We start from the raw sequence: 10,235 nt of genomic DNA on the forward strand, positions 1-10,235 counted from the left end.
CTCTGTCTCTGGTGAATCCTCTCACCCTCCGCATGTCTGGCCCAGAGGCTCAGGGGTGGTGAGAGGCTTCACCAGAGACAGAGTGGGGAGCAGAACAGGCAGATCGACGAAGTACACTGCTGAGGGGAACAGCGGGCGGGTCAGGAGATGTCTGTTGCACCAGGTGGGTCACCTGGGGCAGGCGGGGATCGAACTCATGCTGAAGTGGCTTTCACTTTTTAGTGCTGCGCTTTAACCTGCTGCGCCACGAGGAAGGGCGACCTGATGTACTTTTGACAGTGCTAGGCACAATCTGAGGTGTTGTAGGAGAGCAAGGGCTTTTTATCATAGTTTATTTTTTGAGAGGTGCAAGACAGAGACTTTGCTGCAAAGAGCAATGAAGGTTCAAGGAGCTGGGGGCCTCAGGGGTGCAGGGCAGGGGGAGCCAGGAAGGCAGTGGTCTGGACCCTGAGAGGGAAGCGGGCACTGGGCCTCTCTTGGGATTATTCTGCTGTGACTCTGGTGGCTCTGGCCCTAGCCTCAGTCCAGACCTGAGGGCCGAGCCCTTGTATTGTGCTGCTCAGGTCTCCCCCTTTCCCAAAGGGCATTTGGACCCAGACATGGGGCAGAAGTGGTGGTGAAGGGCAGGCCTGGCTTTGGGCAGGGGAAAGCTTGCAACAGTCAGGCCTGAGAGTGGCCCTAGAAGAAAAGTGGAGTAGTCCTCCGCCCCAGGAGGGGGGCATTCCTCAAAGCCAAACCCTGGGCTCGGGGTGTCCCTACCTCATCCCAGAAAACTAAGGTGACTTCAGGAGACGGGAGGACGAGAGGATGGGCTGCTGCTCCCTGAGCCACCTGCAGCTTTAGAGAGGCCTCGGAGGAGCAGCAGGAGCGTAGGCAGAGTGCAAGCGGCCAACAGAGGATCGTAGGTGCTGTATGCCCACAACCAGTCTCTGCCACCCCCACTGGCCAAGAACACTCTGGCCTCACCCAACTGGCCATGAGCCAGCCCGACAGACCCTTCTAGCAGCTCAGCACCTATACAAAGGGCAGCTTCCTGAGGATACCCTTGGGAGGGGGATGGGGCGCTATGGCCAGGAAACCCAGTAATGCCAAAACAGAACACAAAAGCCAGGACAAGGGACTGGCTCAGGGCTGCTGGGCCGGGAGAAGCCAGGAAGGTGACCGGCCCAGCCGGAGCTTCTCCCTGCAGACCCCAGACCTCAGGACAGCCACGTGAATGGGGACTGATGCCACTGCAAGAAACAAGGGCCCCCCAGCCCTCCCCCCCAGGAAGGGAATGGGACACTGGAAGTGAGTGTTGGGAACACAGAACACGCCTCCTCACAGAACACAGCAGCCTAGCTATCTGGGCCCACCTATGATGGGGGAGCAGGCCGGGGCAAGTGGGAGCAGGTCCTGGGAGCCTCCTGGCATACTTCTTGCCCAGCCACCACAGGGAAGCCAGGAAACTGCCCACACTTTGGTCACTGCTTCCCACTTGGTCCTTCAGCATTATGCCTGGGCCTCCCTCAACCCCGCGCTCACCACCCACCCCACTAAGCAGCTTCTCATCAAGCAGAAAGAACAGAAAAGGGGTGAGGAGGGCTGGAGCGAGGGAGGGCGGCCTGGATGGATGGCTGCTTGGGTCCCAGCACCAGGCGGCAGGGTAGATGGGCAGCAGCTCCTGAACTTGAAGTGCTAGTCACCGGGTCACCGGGCACGTCTCCAGCATGCAGCCTGGTACATGCGAATGGGACCCCGGTTTTCTCTGGATCAGGAGGGGACAACACTGATGGGCCACAGCTGGTTGGCGTATGTTGTACAGGGGCCCTGGGCACTGCATCGGCCTCTCTACTCCCCAGAGACTATCGTGAGGCATTTACAAGAGGGAAACATGTCATATCAGTAGATTCAGGTGTGATGACTGAGGTGGGGATCAGTCTCACCAAGACCCAATGCCGGTGCTGAATAGGAGCATGGGAGATTTGGGCTCATCAGAAGGCATGCTTTGGCCCTAAAAAAGTAGCTCTGGCTTCACCTAAAAACCACTGCAGGGGGCCCTCCCTGGTGGCGCAGCGGGTTAAAGCGCAGCACTGACAATTGAAAGCCACTTCTGCATGAGTTCGATCCCTGCCTGCCCCGGAGCTGACCCACATGGTGCGGCAGACCTCTCCTGACCCGCCTGCTGCTCCCCTCAGCAGTGTACCTCGTCGATCTGCCTGTTCTACCCGCACCCTGCTCTGTCTCTGGTGAATCCTCTCACCCTCCGCATGTCTGGCCTATACCCCAGTTCTGTATGAATAAATAACTCTTAAAAAAAAAAAAAAAAAACCCACTACAGGAAAGGAAACAGGTGAACCTGTTTTCACTTCATTTCCCCCCAAAATCGCAAGAATGGGTTGTAAGCCCAAGCAGACGGAGGAGCTGGCTGGCACCTTCCCCTGTGAAGAGTCATATGGGAACTCAAAATGTGCTTCTGGCTGTTTCCTGTTGCTGACAGATGTGTATTCAACAGATAAGGAGGTGCAGCTGGTGAACCCGAGGACTGAGCAATTATATCTATGAACCATAAATTCTACTCCCTAATCCCCAGAAAAATGCAGGAACCAGCCTGCCAAAGACTGTACTACCCAAGAGAATGCTAGAATCCAGTCTGGCATGATTCATCTGGAAGGCGGTTCTCTTGGAGAGAGTCCCAAGTGAACAATTCAAGGTCCACTACGAGATGAATTCCAGGGCAGCCACACGCTCCCTCTCTTCCCGCAGGATCTCACCCCCCATCCTCCATACAGAGGTGGATGGTAGTAGGCTTGGTTGGGGAGTTCCTTCCCAGCTTCAGTTCTAGAAATCCAGCAACTTAAGAGAACAGAAGTGAAGGAGTCACCTCTAGGAGAACAATGTGGGGTTTCACCCCAGTTCTGAAATAATTCAAGAGTGAGCAGCCACAGGGGCTCAGGAATACTTGTGCCTAAGGTCGGAGGGGCACAGCACTCTATGACCAAGACCCCAAGGTCCCAGAGCTTGGAACTGGCTGTGGGATACTGAGTTTACTTTCCTCACAAGTCAGAGCTGAAGGGCAGTATGGTGCAGCAGCAGAGAAGGGAATACAGCAGGGTGAGGCCCCCAACATAGGGAAACAGGCCAATGAGGAGCTCATCGGCTGAGGAAACCCTTTGAGGAATGTCCACCCTCGAGTACCTTCTCTGAGCCTGTGAGGCCAGTCTTCCCTGGGTGACACTCAGGCCTCAGGTCACTTCATACATTCAGGAGGGGTGGCATTGTCCACCTAAAGTCACATCCCTGCCCCACGGCATGGGGACCCCCCGTTCCCCTTGATGTTTCATTCACCGGGTGTGACCATGGCACCAGCTGACTGTCCACGTGTCCTGGAGAGCTTCGCAGTAAGAAAGCCACACAAAGGCCACACCCAGGAGTGCTAAGGCATCAGGTGAGAACACTGTTGAAATCAGAGCTGCCCCAGCTTCCTGGGTGCCCTGTGCCCCGGGCACTGGCCAGGGCTCCAAGTAAGTAGCTCTGTTTGGGTGAGCAGGCACATTGGCGAAGCTCACCCCAACTGTCCTCTCTGGTCCCTTCATTTTGTCCCCAAAGGCACTACGTCAGCATTTTAGTGGCTGAGTAATATCCCACTGAGAATCGGTTTATATGGCAAATGAAGTAATAAGTCAGAAAGTGAGAGAAAGACTGCAGATGCTTTCACTTATCTGTGGGATGAAAATAACCAAGAAACACAGTTGGTGAAAAATCTTCTGGTTACTGGAGGGAACAGCAGTGGGCAGGGTTGGCCCGTGGGGAAGAGAGAGAAGGGGGCCCTGCACTGTCAGGGGAGGTTTGGTGGAGGGTGAGGGAAGATCATGCACAAGTGGAGAAGAAAAATGTAGCCCCAACGTTATATAGACATAAGTGACTGACCCAGAAACATGCAACAGCCCCCAAAGTGCCCCCTTGAACTCATGTAGCTTTTCTCTGGTGCACTGACTTCCCCGATGACCAGGGCTGCCTGCAGTGCTGAATGCTGGTCACTGAGGCTGGGTTTAGGGACTTAAATCTGTCCTTTACGCGCCCCCCACCCCAGCCCCCTCACTCTGCAAGCCTCACTCCAGGGCGGGGGCGGGGGGCACTCTGTGACTGGAGGCCTGCAGCCCCTGAAACACTCAACCACTCAACCCATAGCTGTGTCTCCAGTGTACATTTGAGTGTCTCTTGCTTAAGAAGTGTGAGTTACTCTGCTTTATCCATGAACTATTAAGTAAGTGCTGAATGAAGAAATCAAACAATCCCCTCGGCAGGAGCAGAGGTGCAGGGGTGACTACCCAGGTCTGGGCTGAAAACCTTGGAGCTCAGAGCTCAGCAGGATGTGAGCTGGGAAGGGCCTAGAAAGGGCTGACCTAGGAGAGGAACAGACAGCATACAGGCCAGCACATTCCAAAAACCCAGGGAGAATAAGTGTCCTGCTAAACAGGTCTGGCCAGACCCTGACACCACTTCATTCTCCTTAGGGGCATTTTAGTTCACCCTGTTTTCTACTCCACACTTCTGGATGGCTCTGCTCTCTCACTACTGAGCAGTTTGTAATTACTTCATTGTTCCCTCATTCTTCTGTTGAATCACTTTAGTCTGATGTTTATAAGTGCCCTATGCTTGTTTACTGGGGCAATAGATTTCAAGAGTGGAGGCTTGGAAGTTCCTATGCTTTTTCTCTACAGAAAATTCTAGGTTTCACAAATTTAGTCACAGTGGTGGGAACCCAGGTTTCATGTTGGGGTCTCCTACACAGAACTTTTGCCTGTCCTGGTCATGGTGTTAGGCACGTGTGTGTGCACAAGAATATGCCATGGTGCTTGCCTTTGAGGGTTCACCAGCTAGTGCAGACTATTTAAATAGATGTCCTGACCTTGAGCTAATTGTAAATCTGTTTCTAGATTGGGGGGGCTCCTTGAGCGAAGTCCCCATACGTAGTGTCCTGCTGGGAACTGTGAGCTCGAGACTGCTCATGGACTCATTAAGAATGAAAGGAGAGGGCCCTCCCAGGTGGCACAAAGAGTTAAGTCTCAGACCTATTAAGCTGTCCATCTCTGGCCAGGGAGCATGGTGGAGCAGGCCTCTCCTGCCTCACCAGCCCGCTGCTTCCCTCAGCAGTGTATTTCAGGCAGTTGGCCTGCTCTGCCCCACTCTGCCTCTGGTGAATCTGCTCACCCTCCACACCACTGGCCTACACCCCAGCTCTTGTACGTATAAACAGATGAAATAGACGTTTAAAAAAATGAAATAGGCAGTAATGTAAATTTGGATTCTCCCATGAGTGGTCGGGATGCAGGAGGCTTCCTGCAAAAAGTGTTCCTGTATAGTCCCATATGTTTGCTCTGGACCCGTTCCCAGATCCAGACTGTGACTTCAAAAAGTGTATTTCTAAGAGTCAGAGGGCTGCTTTACTTTAATCTCCTGTATCTTGTCTATACCCCAATTTTCTCAGCCCACCCAGAAAAAAGTGGCAGGCTGTTATTAAAAAACAAACATCTGTCATTTAAAATGTGTTTGAGGTCTTCTTTCTTTCTTTTGCTTTGAGGATTTTTTTTTTTTTTTGGTTTTTGCTTTGAGGAAGAGAAAAACACATTTTTTTTTTTTTAAATCGAACCAGAAGGCATTCTTGAATTTGATCCCTAGAGGGAATTCAGAAAACAATAGTTGAGCCACTGGATTTAGAGCCAGGCTGTCTCTCCCGCCCTTTGCCAAACATAAAACCTGTCCACTAAAAAAGTGGGCAGCAAAGGAAAGTTCTAGATGCAATTCAATTGGAAGAAAGAACTCAAGTCTTTTCTTCCTCAGTAGGATCCATCCGTTTTCCTCGAAGATTTGTCAAGCATCAGCTAAAACTGGCCAATGACATCATTGTCAGAGAACTATGATTGAATCCACTGGTGGGTTGGATGGTAGTTATTTAGTAAAGGGCTAAGAAGTGCTGACAATTGTTAAAAATAAGTACATTCATTCTTTTTTGTTTCTGATGTGAGATTCCTAAATTGTTGAGTTCCCAGGAAAATGAGACGCTTAAGAAAGATCTTAAACATTCGTCCGGTTTTTCTAGCATGCTACTGCAAATTTATACATTATAATCCTGAAAGGATTCTATTGTTTCCTCAACTTTAAAAGACTGGATTGTGTCCAAGGGCATACAAAATGGGTAGTACACTAAAAAAGTCTTATTTTTGGAACTGTCAGTGGAAATCAGGGAGGCTCCACCCAGCCCAAGGCCTGACCTCACTGGGGTGGCCAGACATGGGAAGACAAGGCCTTTATGACGTTGTATACAGGAAAATCCATCACCCCAAACCAGCAGGCTTTATGCCTACCAAACCCTCAAGAAAATTCAAAGAACTGAAACAAGAAACTCCAAATGATGAATAAAGTAGCTCTAGTTGCAGGACGGTACACACCATTTAGAACAGCTGATTAAATAAATAGAAACTACATAGGAATCTGGGGGGAAGGGCTGATGAAGGCATTTCAGATGAGTCGTATAAATTCATTCCTGTCCCAGACCTGGCATGACCGTTAACAAATTGCTGAAAAGCCCTAGGAGACAAAGATCACTGACAGTAGTATGCATGGGCTTGGCCTCACCTGAAGCACAGGATATAAAAACCCATTGCTGCAGCTTCAAACTCAAGCTGCAGGGGGAAAAAATCTGCAGCAACTGCAAACCTCTTAACGGGAATAGCTACCTCCCAAGTGAAGTTGGGGCAGCCTGCCAGCAAGCAAACAGCAGCGTCTGGCCATGGCCCTGCCAATCTAATTGCTGCCTCACCCACGGTTTGGTCAAGAGAGTCCTCCTCAGAATGCAGGCCAATTCTGGTATGACTCACTTCCTGTTGGAAAATGCCCTCTAAGATGGCACAGTTCTCCTTTTCCTTTAGATACAGTTCTGTCTGAGCCATCTGCAAGAGCATATCTAGAACTAGAGGAGCCACACCCACATGGTCTCACAGCTGAGTCACAGGCCTCCACCACCACAGGAGAATCCGGAGTCCTTTGTGCTAGCCACGCCTGCAGAGTGAGCCCAGCTTCCCTCCTTCCCTGGGGAGGGAGGCAGGGTGGGCTTAACTCATCTCAGGATGCAGCCTAGGACTCCCTGTGCCTGGCCTGCTGCCGCACTGCTCTGCTTTCCTCACCACCGGTAAGGTGGGGCCCTTAAGGCTGGAGCAATCGCTGTCTTTGGCCAAATTCAAACTGTGACCAGGCGCCAGCAACGTCTGGTTCATTGCACTGGGCCAGATTAATGGGTTAGAAGCTCCCTCATTAGGCCCCTTGTTTAACTAAGCTAGCAAAAAGGGAAGTAGAGAAATCACTTCACAGAGCTCCCTGCCCCCTGAAAAAAAAAAAAACACAAAAAAACTCAAACAAACAAACAAAAAACCTGTTTTATAAAGAAAGCAAATAGACCTCTCTTAGTGAGAACTGCCTCTAGCAGACAACAACAGGAAGCCCAATCTGACTATTAGGATGAGGAACCGAGAAGAGTGCTGAAAAGTGGAATCCCACAGCTGCCGGCTGCCCAGCCACCCCCCCACCCCGGACCCCGACCCTCCCCAGCTCTCCGCCAGTCTGCTGAGCCAGCCAGCTGGGAGGAGGCTGCGAACATGTGGACAGTGGTCAGCTAGTAGCACAAAGAAACATGCTGGCCAAGACGGGGTGGGGGCCGCAAGAGGGGGTTCGGATAGCTCAGGGACTACTGGAAACTAGGAAAGTGGGAGTAAAGAAAGAGGACCCAAAAAGTTGGAGAAAGCGGATCGGGAACGCCGTTACCGAGGCCCTGAACTAAAAGCACACAAAACCCTTCCGCCTTCCGTAAGGACTTGGCTTGGGGCGCGCGGGCGTCCGGGAGGGACGCGGTTCGCCTCGCTAAGGTGTTGCCCCAAGCGCGGAAAAGCGGGTATCCCTCCCCCGCAGGCACTCCCCAACGAGACCCCGGGTGCCTGGGGCATCCCTGGAAGCCGGGCCGGGTGGGTCTGCACAACCGCGGAGGTGCTACCCCCGGGGCCGGGTCGGGGAGCAGAGGGCAGAACTCACCTTGGCCGGAGGCGCAAGGGGGACGCTCCGTTAGCAGGGATACTCGGCCAGTGAGCGGAGCGCGGCGGACCGGGCGCCTTAGTACGCTGGGCGCCGGAGGGGGGGGGCCTTAGCAGGAGGAGCTTGGGCGGGTGATCTTGGCCTCCGCTCACCCCACCCCCTACTCCTCCCCCGAGCACAGACACCCCGCGCCGCTCACACCCTGCTCTCTGTGCCGCTGCGCCCGCGCACCTCGCACCTGGCCTGTACTGCCCCCAGCGAGAGCTGTTAGTGTAAACTTCACTTACTCCCAGAGGCACTCAAATATTTCCCCCACCCTTAGCCGAGCCCTTCCCCTCGGCTTTGAATTTAAAAAGTGAGTGAGTGCGGAAATCAAAGAATCTAGGCGGTCCGTGGGTGCGGAGGCGCCCTGACTCAGAACCGACCGTGAACAGCTCTTGGGCAACCTACAGGTCTAGGAATTAGTTTTTCTCGATGACACTGAGGGAGGGGCAGGAGCCTGAGTTCGAGAAGGGTCAGATGGAATTGTTCGCAGATGAGGCTCCTGGACGGCTATCCTGAGAGCCTCCTAGGTCCACCGGCCTCTGGCAGAGAACCCAGCGCTCTGCTGGCGTCGGTTCCTACAGGGTGGGCACTGTGAAGCTCACAGGCTCTGGAACAGTACACATCCATTATTGAACCAGGCGTTGGTTTAAATTTCATGCTAAACTTTACATTTCAAAGCTTTCTTTTTGATCTTGCATGGCTCTCACAGCCCTCTAGAAGAAATTTCTGGAAGACAGTTAGAACCTAAGTTCTAGCCAGTGGGTACTTCCCTGCCCCCCCCCCCACATTTATTTTAATTGTGGTTTAGTTTTAAATGCAAACTGCTACCAGCTGTTGTTGGAAAAAGGCCAGCCCCAAGGCCTGGGGTTTCCTTTGTTCCGTGGGGACCTTCCCTAAGTGAGTGATGCCTAAGGAATGAGCAGACTGGGGGAATCCTCCAAGTGCCCTCATGTGACTAATCTTGACATTTGCCAGGAAAACCTAAGTTGGATTTCAACTCTCACTCCCACTGGGTTCAACAACCCGGGTGCGGAACTGTTGGGGATGAGGGGTGGGCAGTGGTTGTTCAAAATCTTCTCATTTGCTTTCCAGGTTCTTTCCAAGCCCCAGGTTAGGCCAACCTTGGAGCAAACCTTGGATCCCTGAAGTCACAGAGATGCATCTGGATTTAGAGTGCAGACACCTGAACTGCCTACTTTTATTTTTTAATAAAGATTTATTTATTTATGCACACAAGAACTGGGATACAGACCAGAGGGGTGTGTGTGTGTGTGTGTGTGTGTGTGTGAGCAGATTCACCAAAGACAAGAGTGGGGAGCAGAACAGGCAGGTGTACTGAAATACACTGCTGAGGGGGCAGCGGGAGGGACAGGAAAGGTCTGCTGCAAATTGTATACTTCTTATTTGACTTCTTCATCTCATCCACAAGCCTTTAGGAATGCTTAATCTAAGTGCTAGGCCCTGGGGATTCAGAGACATTGCAGAATCAGTCCTTTCCTTCTAAGAGCAGTCTTGTTGGGAGATGGATAAGCAAACAACCTCCAGCAGCTCAGTGAAATGTGGAGGACATTATGAGAAGGGTGAGGAGGGCCTTCCAGGTGTCCTTGGGGTTGGGGACAGAACATTTTCTGCAGGAGGGAACACTAGATAGACTAAAAACATAACACCAGGGATTTTTAAAGCTGATTGTAGACAAGGTAGAAGGTTTTGGAAAATATAGCAATGTATACAAAAGAAAATTGTTTCTAATACAGGAACCAAAGATACTCTGTATCTTTTCTTATCTAGTCTTTTAATGAATGTATAATACAAATATTTACATAATTTGGGAGTGATTTTTTTTTTAAATGAGGCTACATTATTGAACTGATTGAACTGATCCCTAAGGGAGTTAAGAGAAATGTGTTGAACCAAATGGACCTAGATTTCCTACCATTTACCACACATAAAATTTGCCTAATTAAAAAAATGAGCAATAAAATGGGAAGAAACACCTCAGGAGCCTTTTTTTCACCTTAATGGGCTCCATCCATTTTTTCCGGGGAGAGTTGTCAGGCATAGGCCTGAATTGGCAAATGACAGTCATTGTAAGAACTGCTACTGAACGCTTTGGTGGGCTAGATGAT

The 10,235-nt window shown here is 51.4% G+C and overlaps 1 protein-coding gene across 1 annotated transcript in view; it reads right to left on the reverse strand.

Annotated features, from left to right (window-relative positions):
• Positions 1-8,169, reverse strand: part of S100A10 (S100 calcium binding protein A10) — a 12,874-nt gene extending 4,705 nt beyond the window's left edge. Inside the window, exon 1 of the mRNA XM_004693708.2 lies at positions 8,065-8,169. The gene's annotated coding sequence lies outside the window, so the exon portion shown is untranslated. The remainder of the gene's footprint in view (positions 1-8,064) is intronic.
• Positions 8,170-10,235: the final 2,066 nt, after the last annotated feature.

The sequence above is a fragment of the Condylura cristata genome, unplaced genomic scaffold, assembly GCF_000260355.1.
Source record: "Condylura cristata isolate star-nosed mole 26May11 unplaced genomic scaffold, ConCri1.0 scaffold00040, whole genome shotgun sequence".
NCBI lineage: Eukaryota > Metazoa > Chordata > Mammalia > Eulipotyphla > Talpidae > Condylura > Condylura cristata.